At 37.2% G+C, this 17,581-nt stretch overlaps 1 protein-coding gene across 1 annotated transcript in view; it reads left to right on the forward strand.

The window, feature by feature from the left end:
• Positions 1-17,581, forward strand: part of LOC135215486 (transient receptor potential channel pyrexia-like) — a 57,914-nt gene that overhangs the window by 16,547 nt on the left and 23,786 nt on the right. The window lies entirely within an intron of this gene.

Below are 17,581 nucleotides of genomic sequence, written 5' to 3' on the forward strand. Positions count from 1 at the left end.
TTGCCAAAGAATAACCTTCGATGAAGAACTTTTCACAGAGATAAGTTAAAAATGATGGCACTAGACCAGAAAAAAAATTAGCTTAAGGTTTGAATTATCAGTTTCGTCTATTTTGATTGCATTTATGTGCGTGTTTTATGTCGTATATATATATATATATATATATATATATATATAATATATATACATTATATACTTGGTGGTAAGATAAGTAAACTAAGGGTTTACCACAATATATATATTGTAGTAAGCCATTAGGTTTAGTTATCTTACCAAGTCACTGACTGGGTGAAAACGGTCTTCTCTTTCGATTACAGATGAAACTGAAAAAGTCTTATAAATTTGCGTTCCACTCTCTCTCTCTCTCTCTCTCATTCTGTATAATATAATAGATATATATATATATATATATATATATATATATATTATATATATATATATATATATATATATATATATATATATTATATATTGCTACTGTCAAAATGCATATTTCCCCTCTTTCACTGTATAAAGTATTGTGTGTAAGATTTTGTAACATTTTTTCAGATTCCTAGATAGCTTAGGGATAGGATGTTTTAAATGTGTGTTCAGATTTCGCATAACATAATGTAAAAAGAATATATATAACGTAGAATGTAGAAAGAGAGAGAATATCTTTGTCCATTCAAAGCTAGATTTGTTTTTCCTAATCTGTCAACACGTTTGATTAGGGACCTCGAGTCTTCATTGTGTTTTGGGATTCTGTCATCATGTAAGAAGGGACTTCTGCTTCGGTCGATTGAGTCGAGTATGTCTTTTTTTAACAGACTGGTCTCGTACGCGTATGTCTTTGCCGAGTGCCACGTGCAGATTACACATTTTGTATGTAAAGTTGCGTAAGATTTCAAAGCTTCTGGAAGCATTATTGCCCAAAACGTTTTGTGTCATCTCCAGTCTAGCTTCCGTAAGGGAGAAGTTTTTCATTCGGGCTTAGATACTTGAGGTGTTCAGATCTCTCTCTCCCTCTCTCTCCATCGCATAGCCCTTTTGATTTTAAAGTATATTTCTAACCAGTATATTTGCATTTGATTATGTTGATGTTAGGTAGAAACACAGAGTGGTAATTGATCTGTTTTCCTTCAATTAACTTGAAGGGACCTAGAACCAGGGAAGTACTGACTTCTGATTGATTGATTGAGAGTTATCTGGCGTCACAACTACCAGGGTCCACCCTACAACCGGATGACTGTACCTTCTGAATCAGGGAAATACTTACTTTTAAAGTTGTTGATGGAGTGATGCCCTTTGATTAATTTAATTACTTACAAGCTTACCTCACACCTGTTTTGATAAACTTAGTCTGATTTTCTGCAATACTGGTAAGTTGTTAAGGGATCACTGTTGCCTTTAGAGTATTCAGTCGTTTAGTACCTGTGATGAGGATTCAGGTATCTGGCTTTTGTGAGGTAACAATAAATGAATGGTAAGTGTAGTAACCAGGTACTTGGCACTTCGTCACAATATATATATATATAGATATATATAGATATATATATATATATATATATATATATAGAGAGAGAGAGAGAGAGAGATAGAGAGAGAGAGCGAGAGAGAGAGAGAGAGAGAGAGAGAGAGTTCGTGCGGTCCGAAACACTTTAGCCTAGTTTTAGTTAGGTCCCATCGCGCCACTGTTGACATAAGCAATGAATTATGCATATCGTAATTAGACGACTGTGGTGGGTCATGACCAAAGAGGTTAATGGAATGGAGCTACCAGCTTATGCCATAACCGGGCTTTCCAAGAGAGACTTACCTTAAGTTATGGAACTTTGTATATATATATATATATATCATTATATATATATATATATATATATAATATATAGTATGTATGTATGTATGTATGTTATGTATGTATGTTATTGTATGTATGATGTATGATATGTACATTACACACACACACACACACACACATATATATATATATATATATATATATATATATATATATATAATGTGTGTGTATTTAGTATATGTACGTATATACACGTGTGGTTGGATCCCATATGTGTGCGTGACACATATGCTATGAAGAAGAGTTCCATATGGAGTGTCAATTCGTCATGAGGATGGAATGTCCGTCATTGTCAGGGTTTCGATTACGTAATACAGATGACCCTATCTGTCAGCTATCATTTGCATCACTCCACTACACTGTTCTGTATACCTGAACGATAAATACCTATATTAATTTATTTTACATCTATATCGGTTCTTATCTATTTGCTTTAGTACTCGTTTTATTACGACTGGTGTTCTTATGTTACGCTGAACGTACACTAAAAAATGAAGTTTTATCTGTAGAGCATACATGCATATGCACACGTTAAAAGCAGAGTTGTTCAGTACCTTAGTTCTTCATAAATAATATTTCTTCTGTAGACCGGGGTTTCCCTTTCCTGTTTAGACCCGCGTGAATCCCGAACTTTCTCTGAAAAAAAGGCCGCGGATTATTCATCAAATTTCTCTTCCATACCAGGCGAGAGAGAGAGAGAGTCTAAAATTAAACTGCGTCTCACCTACATGGAGGTCAGTGGGAAAGCAACTGAGGTTCAAGTCTTAGGTCTTACGTAATGACTTGCTGATTCTTCGACGCCAAAGGTTTGCTGTTTATTCTTATGAGATTAAGTTCAAAGGGCGCCAGACAGACCAAAACAAAGGTCATTGTCAATGGCAGAAAACTTCTCTAGCAACACTGGCTTCATTTTCCTACAGACACTACGCCACTCGCCTGTTCTGTACGCAGTATATCCAGTCCTTTTTCGTACCACCACTTAGACTAGGCTGGCTTGTCTCCCTCGTTTCCGGTACTTACTATTTTGACTAACGTATCTTCCTTCATTCTCTCTATGGGACCAAACCACCTGAAAAGAGTATTATCCATCTGTGATCCATCTTTCATTACTGATAACATTTTACCTCTTTAACCGCATCTTTGCATCTGTATTTTTCGTCCTCTCACCCCTACTTTACTCCACACACACTAGCGTACAAGTAATATCAGCAGCTTCATATGTTTTACTTGTCTCATTGAACAAAAGAATAAAAACCTTTCAGGTAACTTCTTTCTTGAATCGATGAAGAAATAACAGGAAACCGCTTTTACTTACGCAGAGAGGGGAGACAGTGAGAGTGAGACACAGACAGACAGACAAGACCTTTCGTAGCCTTCTCACCTAAATGCACTATTGCGTTTGAAAATATTATTGAGTCAATCAGTAGGAAAACCATATAACAGCTTAGATTATCAACGTGTTCACAGCATTCTTCCAGTTAAGCTGTGAATCTCGAATCAGTGTAACATACCACCGGGGGTTCTCTCTCTCTCTCTCTCTCTCTCTCTCTCTCTCTCTCTCTCTCTCTCTCTCATGTTATCTATTTATGTGTGTGTGTGTGGTTAGATATAAAGAGAGAGGGAAGGTGATATGGATGTTTGCGCGTATTTACTTGGATATTCCTTTGTCTAACAAATAAAGGCAAAACGAATCACATTGTTTCATATTTAGCTTTCTAATCAAATTGTAATCCTAACGAATCACAATTTGATTAAAATTCTAATCAAATTGTAATCCAATCAGATTACGACGGAATTTGTGGGATTAACTGGAATTTCCGTAAAATTATCAAAAATCCCAAGCGCTTAAAGAGTCGAAACGATGGTACCGAATCACATGAAATTTCCACGTGTCTTTCATTCTCGCCACGTCATCTTCTTCCTCTGCCATCTTCTCTCATCTGATGCTCTTTTGTTTACGTCCCGAGAGGTGATGGGTAGAGAGCCGTGGGAAGGAAGAGTGAGAAGTTTGTTGTGTAGCTTTTGACCAGGTGGCCAGTGCTTGCATATGCTTATATAGCCTATTTGTAATTTTTTATTTGGTATATTCACAAATAGTAAAGATTTTAGACCATCATATATATATATAATATATATATATATATATATATATATATATATATACTTGGATGAGAATTATGATATGGGAGAGTAGAGATCAGTGGAAGTAAAAACACAGGAGAAATAAGGGGCAGAGTTTTCCAGTGAACCTTTGCATTGCATGGCATTCCCGGCAATGATATATAATATATATATATGTATTTATATAATTATATATATGTATTTAATATATATTTAATAATATATTATATAATCTATATATATATATATCATTGCCTGGAATGCCATGCAATGCAAAGGTTCACTGGAAAACTCTGCCCCTCATTTCTCCTGTGTTTTTACTTCCACTGATCTCTACTCTCCCATATCATAATTCTCATCCAAGTAAGCCTGGGTTTTTCAACATCTGCAATGCCCAGAGGAGCCCAGCTAAGAGTATCACGTACTATACTTCTCGGGTGGTGAGGACATATCCAAGCCACCTCCAACTCCAGCTCATCTACGTATAGGACTTCAGTTTCTCTCTATCCGCCATTTGGTGCCTAATGTTCACCTTGAAGCTTTGCTCTGAAATCGATAAACTCTTATAGATAAGGTTTCATGATTCGAGCTTATATAGCAATATATATCAGCCGTCACAGCCGCTCTATATTACGATGGTAATGCTGTGTTTCGTTCAGCTAGAAAAGGCATATCAGAATTACAGCGATTGAAGGCTCCCAGAAGTAAGTGAACTTAGACAATTTCGGGAAATCGAGGAGTTCAGAGGTCATTATGAGTATTTAAAATGTATACGCTTGTTGTATTTAACTAACAGATATCACACACACGCATATATGTATGTACGTACGTATTTGTAGTTGTGATGTTAGACTCGCCGAAATTTTCAGTTTTCAGGAAGAGTATCATTCCAATTGAATACCAGCAACGGGTATCTTACCACCTATCGGTAGTGACATCCACACGCACTATTTTCCAAAAAAGAACATTAGGTAAGAATAGTATATATGAAATGAAATGACTTTCCTTTCAGTGATCTCTTCTTTCTTTCTGTATTTCCCATTACCTTCTGTTACTTCTTTCCAATGAACACCATACTTTTTGGAAGTTTAATAATAATAATAATAATCTTCTTCTTCTTCCCAGCTTGTTCCCATTTTTATATGGGGTCGCCGTTTCGGATGAGCCGTTTCCATCTATTTCTATCTTGTGCTTCTGCCTCATCAATTCCCTTCTCATTTAAGTCTCCTCTCACACAGTCCTTCCATCTCTTTCTTGGTCTCCCTCTTTTTCTTCTTCCTTGCACCTCCACCCCCATAGTATGTCTCCCAGCGTGGTCCTCATCTCTCTCAACAGGTGTCCATACCATCTCAGCCTCCCCTCCTGCACTTTCTTTGATACTTCCACCACCTTAGTTGACCCCCTTATGGTAGTCATTTCTGATCCTATCCACTCTTGTTACCCCAGACATCCACCTAAGCATTCTCATTTCTGCCACATCCATCTTCTTCTGCTCTGCTTTTCTCATGCTTGCTGTTTCCGTACCATACAGCATTGCTGTTCTTACCACCGTCTTGTGAAATTTTTCCTTTTAACCTAAGCGGCACTCTTTTGTCACAAAGAACTCCCGAGGCCGCTCTCCATTGTTCCAGCCTGCCTGTACCCGATGTTTTACTTCTTCTTCCATACTTCCTCCAGCGTTAACAAAAGATCCCAAATACTTAAACTTATCAACTCTCCTTATTTGCTCTCCACCAAGCTGAATACTTTCTCTATCATCCCCCTCAGTGGTGGTACTCATATATTCTGTCTTGGATCTACTTATTCTCATTCCTCTGTCCTCCAGTACTTGTCTCCATCTTTCCATTTCACTTCCAGATCTTCCCTGCTCTCTGCACACAGAACAATATCATCCGCATACAATATGTTCCATGGTACTGTCTCCCTTACTTCCTCTATTATTAACATCCATACTATTTTAAAGTTATAAAATGGGCTCAGAGCCGACCCCTGGTGTAATCCTACTCTCACCTCAAAACCTTCTGTCTCCCCAACACTGCTCCTCACTCTGGTAAATACATTCCGGTACATCTCTTGTATCAATCGCACATACTTCTCTGGCACCATCTTCTCCCTCAGGCTCCTCCATACCTCTTGTCTCGGGACTCGGTCATAAGCCTTTTCAAGGTCAATGAATACCATATGTAGGTCCCTTTGTCTTTCCCCGAATTTCTCCATTATTTGCCTCAGACAAAATATACCATCTGTTGTTCCCCTTCCCTTCATAAATCCCATCTGCTCTTTACCTATTTGTACTTCTTCTCTCAGTCTAGCATCTATCATCCTTTCCAGTATCTTCAAAGTGTGGGACATCAATTTAATGCCCCTCCTAAATTACCACACTCTTGGACATCGCCTTTCCCTTTAAAAATTGGGATCAATATACTCCCACGCCACTCATTTGGTATCTTTTCCTGTTCAAGGATCTTATCATAAGATCCGTACAGTATATCCACTCCTTCATCTCCTAATGCTTTCCATGCCTCCACCGGGATCATGTCTGGTCCGGTTGCCTTCCCATTCTTCATCTTCTTCAGTGCATTTAGTACCTCTGCCTAGAAAACATTACCATGCCAATGTTCACTTGCCCATCCTCTCTTATTAGTCTATTATTTTCTTCATTTAACAACTGTTCGAAATATTCTTTCCATCTCTTCACAATGTCTTCCTCCTTTCTAAGCACTACATCCTCTTGATCCTTTATTTGTTTGATATGTGTTATATCTTTGGTGCTCTTATTTCTAGCCTTTGATAGCTTGATCATCTTCTTAATACTTCCTTTGTCCCCAGCTCATTATACACATCATCATACGACTTTGCTTTAGCTTGGGCTACCACCCCCTTCACCACCTTGTTTTTCTCTCTGTACCTATTTCTGTCTTCCACTGACTGTGACTCTTCCCATCTCTTTCTTTGCCTCCTTCTTATCTTTTACTACTTTCTCAATGTCTTCATCCCACCACCAACTCTCCTTTTCTTCCCATATGATACCAGATGGTCTCTCCTAGCAGCTCCTTTCCATGCCTTCTTATTACTGCTGCATTTCGTGCCCACCATTCTTTGAACATCTTCAATCCCTATATCAATATCCTCCAAAACCCTCCTCTTAAACTCTCTCTTCTTATCCCCTTCCTTCTGTAATTCGTACCATTTAATTTTCCTTATCCCTTTTAGCTTTGGTTTTTCTTTCCCTTTTCAACTTCAAGTCCATACATAGCAGCCTGTGTTGGGGGGCTACATGGTCGCCTGGAATAACTTTGCAGTTCTTGACCTCCACCAGATTTATCCTTTTATACAAGAAATAGTCTATCTGGGAGAATTCTTCCCCCACTTCTATATGTTATTAGGTGTTCCCTTTTCTTCTCAAAGAATGTGTTTACTATTGCCATGTCGAATGACACAGCAAAGTCCACTACACTCTCTCCTTCTGGGTTTCTCTCCCCAATTCCATGGCCCCCATGCTCCCGCCCAATCGCCTCATTTTCACTTCCGACATGGCCATTCAAATCTGCCCCAACTATCACCCTCTCATGCTCTTCCAGTTCTTGCATTATTCCATCCATGTCTCTCCAAAAATTTCCCTTCTCTTCTTCTGTGCAACCAACTTGTGGTGCATATGCGCTTATATTCAGAATCTCTCCTCCATAACATATCTTCAATCTGATGATACGGTCATTCTTTCTATGCACTTCTATTACCGAGTTCTTTAGTTCACTAGACAGTACTATGCCAACTCCATTTCTACCTTGTTTATTTGCTCCACTATAATATAGCTTATATCCATCTCCCAACTCTTTAGCTTTATTTCCTTTCCACCGCGTTTCTTGCACACACACAACATCTACTTTCTTTTCTCTCATCAAGTCAGCCAATTCTCTACCTCTCCCAGTCATGGACCCAACATTTAGCTGACATACTCTGAACCCAATGTGAGCTCGCTTCTTTAGCTGCACCCGCTCCCGATGCAGTAGCCCTCGCCTTACCACAGAGTTAGGGCGATGTCTCTGTGCGTCGTTTACGGAGTACGCCCTAGCATTATCTCTTTCCATATTTCGGCTCATTCCATTTTTGGTTTTGGCACAGATTTTTACAGCCGGATGCCCTTCCTGACACCAACCCTCCCTATTTATCCGGGCTTGGGACCGGCACCCATAAGGACTTGGTTGCCCCCCCCCCCCCCCAGGCCCCCCCCGGTGGCTAGGTTAATAATAATAATAATAATAATAATAGTAATAATATGTTTTTGTTAAAGATGATGGCAGCATCAGTGAATTGATTTTTTATATATGGTCTTTTCAATTCTTCTTATTATTCTCTTCTCATCAGGGCTGATGAGAAGAGAATAATAAGAAGAATTGAAAAGACCATATATAAAATCAATTCCACTGATGCTGCCATCATCTTTAACAAAACATGTTTGAGAGAGGGTCTCCTACCTTCATATAGTAATAATAATAATAATAATAATAATAATAATAATAATAATAATAACGGAAAAAGAAACCCACAAGATTACTAAGTATAACATGTTTACTTGTAAGTATTTACATAGTATAAAATACTTACAAGTAAACAAGTTATTCTCAGCAATCTTGTGGATTTCTTTTTCCATCTTCAAAAGAAAATGAAAGAAGTTTTTGTCTGGTTAATAATAATAACATTAATATGTGGTTCTAGAAAACACAGTACAATGATGACTGTTCTCAAGGCATCATCTTGTTACATTATCACTTACTAATGAATATGCGAGCTGCCTAATGCACATTACATTTATTTTTGGGGTATGACTTGTTTGAACAAGAACAACTTCCCTTGAGACTCACAAATAAGTAAGAATGCGCAGAGATTTTTCGGAAAAGGGAGCGAATAAAGGTCTTGTTAAGAAATGAAGATGAACAATCAGATGCCGTTTATATATTCAAGATCTGGGTCTCTTAACGCTGTCTCTAATTGGCATTGTGGGAGTTAGCCTGGTAGAATTTAACTGGTTAGCTGGCATTTTGATACTGTCTTGGATCCTTTATTCTGACGTTTTCCTTCTATAGGTTGTGATTTCTAAGACATCAAAAATATACTCACTTCGGTTTCCACTGTGTGAAACTACAATTGAAACTACATTTGAAAACTAAACTTGAAACTACAGTTGAAACTACGATTAAAACTACCCTTGAAACTACAATTGAAACTACACTATAAATTTGAGACTACACTTGAAACTACAATTGAAACTAAATTTGAAACTACAATTGAAACTACAGTTGAAGCTAAACTTGAAACTACAGTTGAAACTAAATTTGAAACTACAATTGAAACTACAGTTGAAGCTACACTTGAAACTAAACTTGAAACTACTGTTAAAACTACACTTGAAGAACACCTCAGCCGAAAGCAGAGCATTCTACCAAATGTATACATGGCATAGCTATCAGACATCTGAGGCTGATTTCACGTACTGTAAAAGATGAGGAAATAATTCTTGCATTTGAGGATCCATCACAAGGTTGACAATGTTCTCTCTCTCTCTCTCTCTCTCTCTCTCTCTCTCTCTCTCTCTCTCTCTCTCTCTCTCTCCTTTTCTTCTTCTTGAACAGCAAAAAAGGAAAATAAGTTTCTAAATTACGTTCTTTCTTGAACAGAAAAAAAGGAAAATAAGTTTCTGAGAAAAGGAAATTAAGTTTCTCAATTACGTTCTTTCCTGAACATTCTTTCTTGAACAGCCAAAAAGGAAAATAAGTTTCTAAATTACGTTCTCATTTTTGTTGGCTTTTAAATATTTTGGGGTGAAAATCATCCGGAGAACAGAAGCAGCAGCTGTCGAAACAAAATAAACGCGAAAGAAAACAAGCATGCAAAATGGGTAATTAAAGCTTCCTCTTCAACAGACTCTGCAAGATACCTTTTTCTTTTTTCTTTTTTGCTGACATGAGTAAACCACCGAAAGATGAAGACTGCCTCATTTTCTCTGTTAATTTACGTAGCTGAATCTTCGTGGATTGAGTGTCGACGTTTCTATGGTGGGGCTTCAAATTGTGATGAAAGAAAATGAGTGTAAAATGCGAGGCTTGTGATACTGATACTGACAGCATCAGTATCAGTGTCACAAGCTGGCAAGAGAAATGTGAATGACGTGTAGTACACAAAAGGTATCAACGTTTCAGTGGTAAGAATCTTTGGAGGAGTTCATTCCAAGCTCGAGTGTTTTTGACAATGATATCTCTCTCTGAAATCACAGCCAGTTAGAGAAGGTGTTTTTATTATTATTATTATTATTTATACATGTGTGTGTGTGGGAAGAGAGAGAGGAAAAATCAAGAATCCAAGAAATTACATAAAAATATTTGGCTCTTCATATTCTCAACTTCTTTCCTTCACTTTTTTTTATTAGATTCTCTAATCCGAAAACCTAATACATGACTACTTTTCATCGCAAATCCACCGCGTTGCATAAGTCCACTTTGGATAGAAAAAAAATCGTTTCGTTCATTATAATATAGTTAGAAGACAATTTTCTTTTGTAAGTTGGGAGAAACAGTGAGTTTAAATATTATTGCCAATGTGGCCTACCTAATTTTATAGCGAGTTTTCTACGGGTAAAATGTTCACCTTTTGACAGTCTCATAAAGCTGAAAAAAATACCTAGAAAATGTATTTTCAGCCTATGTTCCATGCACCTTGTAAAATACATTGTTACCAGTGCATTTTTACATAATAAGAATTCATCACGGGTCAGATTTTATTCATCTCTATAATGGACGTTTAAACTGGAAGGAAAAATTATGTATTGTATTTTGACGCGCTCCCAGTCATTCACCATGTTAGAGTAGGTACGTCAAGATGCACAGCAAATATCAACGATAAAAACAGCACAGCAATAACACAGAGTGTTGGTTGTTATAAATCTCCATTATTTTCTCTTCCAAAGAAGATCTTTATTCATCGGCAGTTATGTCATCGCCCGACGCGGGAAACTGAAACCCCAACACAAAGCCAGCTAAGTACCTGAGTGAACTATAAATCTGAAGTGGTAAACTGCCCGTGGCCACTTGCCCTTCATAAGATGTCGAGACTTGAAATGTTTCTTATAAAAGAATATCCTGTACTAAGACAACTTGGATTAGAGTTAAGTAACAGCGATGGAACCAACCGTTTACCATCACGTTAAAAGCGAGAGGCAAGTCGTTTTATTTTGTTGGATAAAGGCTGACCGAGTATCGCCCACACTTCGCTTCTCATAATTTGGGAGCTGAAAAAGTTAATTAAAAGTGGAATGTTACATACTATGATATGGGTCAAAATTAGGCTTACGCGATATTATAACTTGGAATATAAAAAAATAAAAATTGATGTCTTGTTTGTTTGTATGGTTTTTACGTTGCATGGAACCAGTGGTTATTCAGCAACGGGACCAACGGCTTTACGTGACTTCCGAACCACGTCGAGAGTGAACTTCTATCGCTAGAAATACACATCCCTCACTCCTCAATGGAACGCCCGGGAATCGAACTCGCGACCACCGAGGTAGCACGTCAACACCATATCGACCACGGCACTGAGGTGCTAAAAATATTTCCTGTCGAACGCAGCTCTTAAATTTCGAGGCCTTATTCTCGATTGGCATTGCTGGCCAAAGTTGCGCCGCTGTTGATGCCATGCTATAGCCAGTGTGGGAGTGTTCCCAGCTATTGTATACAAACAGAGTTCTCTGTAGTGTGGTTTGGCTTTCAGTTATGTTAATGAGGCCGTCGGCAGATGCATTCATAATTATTAATAGATTGCCTTGTTCCACAAATCATGGTACACGCACATATACATATCTGTGTGTGTGTGTACACCATGCTTTTCCTGTAGAGAGGATGACTCCAGAGTATGGACTATCCTGTATTCTACAAATGTTTTGGGATGAATTTGCTAGCCCCACGCCCTTTTTTAACCCTGGCTGCGATCTACTATGAGATTCAGGGCCTTTGTAACACGGTTTTTTTCGCAATAACTTTTTATCTATGCATTTCATAAATATAACGCTTAATCAGAATACACATTATATCTACACATAAATTTTGACTGTATTCTGCATTACGTAGGTTGAATAAATTTGGTACTTATAATGTAAAAGTGACTTTTTTTTTGAAGACGGGCTAACTTACTCAGAGAAAAGGTTTCGAACGCACTCGTTACGTAACTTATGACAGCATTTCTTTCCTCTTTCTCGATGGATGATTGGCTATACGTAACGAAGCCTAAACCTCTGGCAACAATGACATACAAATTTAAATACAAGCAAAGTAGTACACCTTTTTTATGAACTCTGGAACCTCTCCACTTGATTAATTGTCATAATGAACAAACCAACAAAATATGTTAATACAAAAAACACTTCGATTATTAGTCTAACTCCCAAAATAGGTTTCCTAAGAAATTACAGTCTACTTTATTGGTCACAATCAGATTGACAAGATGTAGGGAATAGTTGGTAATTTTCAAAAACATAGTAGACAAGCTTGATTTGATAACTGCTATATCCAATGTCAAGCAATTTTTATTTATTGGCTATCTACCTATTTACTGAAAGAAAAAATAGCCGGTACCGTATATTGGCTTTAAACCTTCACCAATAATTATCGTCAGAATGGTGACTTCATGAGGCTCCACCCACTTTCGCCTCGTTATAATTCAGGATAACACTGAAGGCTATCATGGGCATTGTTGGATTAGAAAATTTAACTTCTGGCTATAAAAACTAATTTCTCGAGTAGTTGTAAGAAGTGCTAAATGATCCTCAAGGATCCCAGCAGTTGGCCTAAACGTTTAATTCATGTATATTACTGCTATACTGTTGCGGCACTACTGCTACAGTAGTATACTACGCTAGCACTGATACCCCACCCACATCTATGTATCGTTCCGCCATTCATAAAGTCTTTGGGTTTCAGAGCCGATGGAGTTTTTGTCTGGTGGATGGGCGGGGCAACATTTCGTAAAAAGGTGTTTACCTTGGTTACGTAATGAATGTTTTTCGACTCTTGGCTCGTAATCATTGGCCATGGCGTCGGCTAGAGCATTTTTACTCTATAAAAATAAAACTATCGGGTTTAGGTTATTGAAATAATGCTGAAAAAATTTGTGTGTGGTTGTAAAATATACATATGTCAACTTTCAGCTACATCCGATGCTTTGACAAGGAGCAAAGTCCAAAAAACCGTGTTACAGAGACCCTAATCTCATAGTAGCGCAGGTGACTAAACACTGGGTATCTAATTCAATGTTTAGACGACCAGGGGCATAATGAATTTTTCACGTGACGTCAGAACCATTCAACCACACAGGGTCAATTCCTTGAACCGCCAACAACTGTAGTACGTAGTACGCCAATATTGAAGCCTTTCTCCTACAGAGGGTATTTTCTATGTAGGTTAGTGGATTAAGGGTTCGTGCGATACTGCCTGTTTTATATATATATATATATATATATATATATATATATATATATATATATATACATATATATAATATATATATATATATATATATATATATATATATATATATACCCATTGAGGAGTGAGGGATGTGTATTTCTAGCGTATGTGTATATATGCGTGTATATGTGTAGATAACACACACACAATTTAGCTGATTTATTGCATTTTCATAATTACTACTCTCTTGACATTTCTATAATCTGTTAAAGAGTCTGGCATGTCTTAGTTAGCCAAGCCTCCTGTTAATGGCTTTTTCTAGCCTTTTTCTCTAATCCCTCTTGCTCTGATATTGTTTATTGACATCAGATAATCTGCTCCCTTCCCCATTTCCAGAATTCTTCCGAGATCTCGAGGAATTCATGAATTGGTTTCCTGTGCTTAATTTGGGTTTCTGGCTCCCTTCCACTTTTCCATCGATCTCCTTAATTAGCGAAACATTCTGGGGTAAGCTCAGGTCACTCCTAACTCGTCTGTAGGAGAAACCAGGAAGTTCAAAATGCTAGACCTACTCCTAAAATGTTAATTTGTTTTTATTTAGCTAATTTGCATAATCTCAGTTGCTAAAAAGCTTTACACTGGCCCGCATCAGCCCCATTTGCACTAATATTATTCCTCTGTCTAGCGAGATCGTTCTAGTTCCTTTCAAGGTAAAATTACATCTAAAAATGTTGTTTAAGTCAGGAACCTTCACGGTAGCGCAAAGCCTTGTCAAATTGTAAATCAAAGATCAGTAAGAAACCACGAAAAAGCGGGAACATGAAATACATTTTTTAGGAAGTGAAAAGCATGTGAAGTAGAGGCAAGAATTTTTCTTCAATGTAAATGTGTCGATACAATTCTGAATTATTATACAAGGTAGTATTCTACTTAGCGAGTGACTGCATGGAGTTTTCCTCTTCTTCTAAAAAACACTGCATATATATATATATATATATATATATTATATATATATATATATATATATTATCTATATATATAATATATATGCAGTGTTTTTTAGAAGAAGAGGAAAACTCCATGCAGTCACTCGCTAAGAAGAATACTACCTTGTATAATAATTCCAGAATTGTATCAGACACATTTACATTGAAGAAAAATTCTTGCCTCTACTTCACATGCTTTCACTTCCTAAAAAATGTATTTAATGTTCCCGCTTTTCGTGGTTTCTTACTGATCTTTGATTTACAATTTGACAAGGCTTTGTGCTACCGTGAAGGTTCCTGACTTAAACAAACATTTTTAGATGTAATTTTACCTTGAAAGGAACTAGAACGATCTCGCTAGACAGAGGAATAATATTACTGCAAATGGGGCTGATGCGGGCCAGTGTAAAGCTTTTTAGCAACTGAGATTATGCAAATTAGCTGAAATAAAAAACAAATTAACATTTTAGGAGTAGGTCTAGCATTTTGAACTTCCTGGTTTCTCCTATATATATATATTATATATATATATATATATATATATATATATATATATATATATAATATATATATATATATATATATATATATATTTTTTTTTTTTTTTTTTTTTTTTTTTTTTTTTTTTTTAAGAGTCCATCACTTTTCTTACTATGTGCGCCGTTTATAGGATCACACTCTTCTGCATGACTCCTGGAGCTACTTCAGCCTCTAGTTTTTCCAGATTCTTTTACAGGGATCTTGGGATCGTGCCTAGTGTTCCTATAATTATGGGTACAATTTCCACTGTCATATCCCATGTCCTTCTTATTTCTATTTTCAGGTTTTCCCTTTCTTTCTCTTCAACTCTGGTGTCCCATGGTATTGCGACATCAATGAGTGATACTTTCTTCTTGATTTTGTCAATCAACGTCACGTATGGTCTATTTGCATGTATCACCCTATCTGTTCTGATACCATAGTCCCAGAGGATCTTTGCCAGATCTTTTTCTATCACTCTTTCAGGTTGGTACTCGTACCACTTATTACTGCAAGGTAACTGGTGTTTCTTGCACAGGCTCCAGTGGAGGGCTTTTGCTACTGAATCATGCCTCTTTTTGCACTGATTCTGTGCAAGTGCCGGACATTCGCTTGCTATGTGGTTTATGGTTTCATTTTTCGTATTGCACTTCCTACATATGGGAGAGATGTTTTTTCAATCTATCGTTCTTAGAACATATCTAGTTCTTGGGGCCTGATCTTGTGCCGCTGTTATCATTCCTTCAGTTTCGTTCTTGAGCTCTCCCCTCAGTAGCCATTGCCATGTGTCATCGCTGGCTAGTTCTTTAGACTGTCTCATGTATTGTCCGTGCATTGGTTTGTTGTACTATTCCTCTGTTCTGCTTGTCATTCTCCTGTCTCTGTATATTTTTGGGTCTTCGTCTACTTTTATCAGTCCTTCTTCCCATGCACTCTTGAGCCACTCGTCTTCACTGGTTTTCATATATTGCCCCAGTGCTCTGTTCTCGATGTTGACACAGTCCTCTATGCTTAGTAGTCCCCTCCCTCCTTCCTTTCGTGTTATGCATAGTCTGTCCGTATTTGCTCTTGGGTGTAGTGCTTTGTGTATTGTCATATGTTTCCTCGTTTTCTGGTCTATGCTGCTAAGTTCTGCCTTCGTCCATTCCACTATTCCTGCCCTGTATCTGATTACTGGCACTGCCCGCCCATATGTTTATGGCTTTTATCATATTTCCGGCGTTGAGTTTTGACTTGAGTATCGCCTTAAGTCTCTGCATATATTCGTTCCTGATCGTGTCCTTCATCTCTTGGTGTTTTATATCCCCTCCTTCCATTATTCCCAGGTATTTGTATCCCGTCTCATCTGGGTTTGATGTTGTTCCCATCTGGTAGCTTTATCCCTTCACTCCTTGTTACTTTGCCCTTTTGTATGTTGACTAAGGCACATTTTTCTATTCCAAACTCCATCCTGATGTCCCCAGATACAATCCTTACAGTCTGGATTAGGGTATCTTTTTCCTTGATGCTCTTATTATTATTATTATTATATTATTATTATTATTATTATTATTATTATTATTATTTCTCAAAACGTGCACACAATCTCATGGAACAAGCAAGAAAGGTCATTAACCAATTGAGCAAAACTGCCACAATAGGTTGCCAGTATATAAAAGAGAGTCATACAGACAGATACCCAGTAAGTATAGTGAATACCTAAGAACCTTGCTAGTTAATAAAGGTAAATAAACCAACAGACTAATTATATATATATATATATATATATATATATAATATAATATAATTAATATTGGTTATATACATATATATATATATATATATATATATATATATATATATATATATATATATATAATATATATACACACACAAATCGAAGGATAACCAATTTTTTTTTAATGCACTTCACGCTAATTCCACGTTATATCGAAATATATTGCAATTTTTAGCCAGTGTATTTTTCTCGTAACGGCTAACTTCGATAATCTGTTTCCTAGATGCCACCCGCCCCCACGACGTTTTTTTCATTTATTTATATATTTCATTAAATAGTAAGAGTAAAGTCTGCAAAGTTAACCTGCTTTCCGTGACGTGAATATTAAATAAGTACCCGCTGCCCCAAGAAATAAGATTCTTGTTAGGGCTAGAAGGATCCCTTGGTAGGAGGGCCAAAGGTTCCCTTGGTTAGGGCAGAATGGGGTTGTGAGTTTCCTTACGGCGAAAGTCTGTCTGTCTTTCAAGTATTCTCCGTCAAGTAGTTGAACTCAGGGCATAAGTCACTCTTTGAAGTGGCTGATAGTGATGATGTACAGGGCTAATTGATAATCACTGACCGGGATGGAAGGAAGAGATCTTAGCGTGGCAGGAATTGCAGTACTACAGTGTTTGGAATCTGCTTAGGGCGAGAATATCAAAGAAATAATGTGTAAAATGGGTCTTACGATGAAAACTTACCAGTCTGTGTGAGAGAGAGAGAGAGAGAGAGGTGGGGTATAGAGAAAGGTTGTCAAAACGTTTTGTGAATGACTACTTTTATCGAGGTAAACATGGATACGTCAGAATACGGTTGTAATAGTATCTGATTAACTTTTCAATTATACAGATATACTTCAGATGTAGAAGTTCTGTCATTACGGCCATTTCGACACCATTATTTG

Source organism: Macrobrachium nipponense, chromosome 5, assembly GCF_015104395.2.
Source record: "Macrobrachium nipponense isolate FS-2020 chromosome 5, ASM1510439v2, whole genome shotgun sequence".
NCBI lineage: Eukaryota > Metazoa > Arthropoda > Malacostraca > Decapoda > Palaemonidae > Macrobrachium > Macrobrachium nipponense.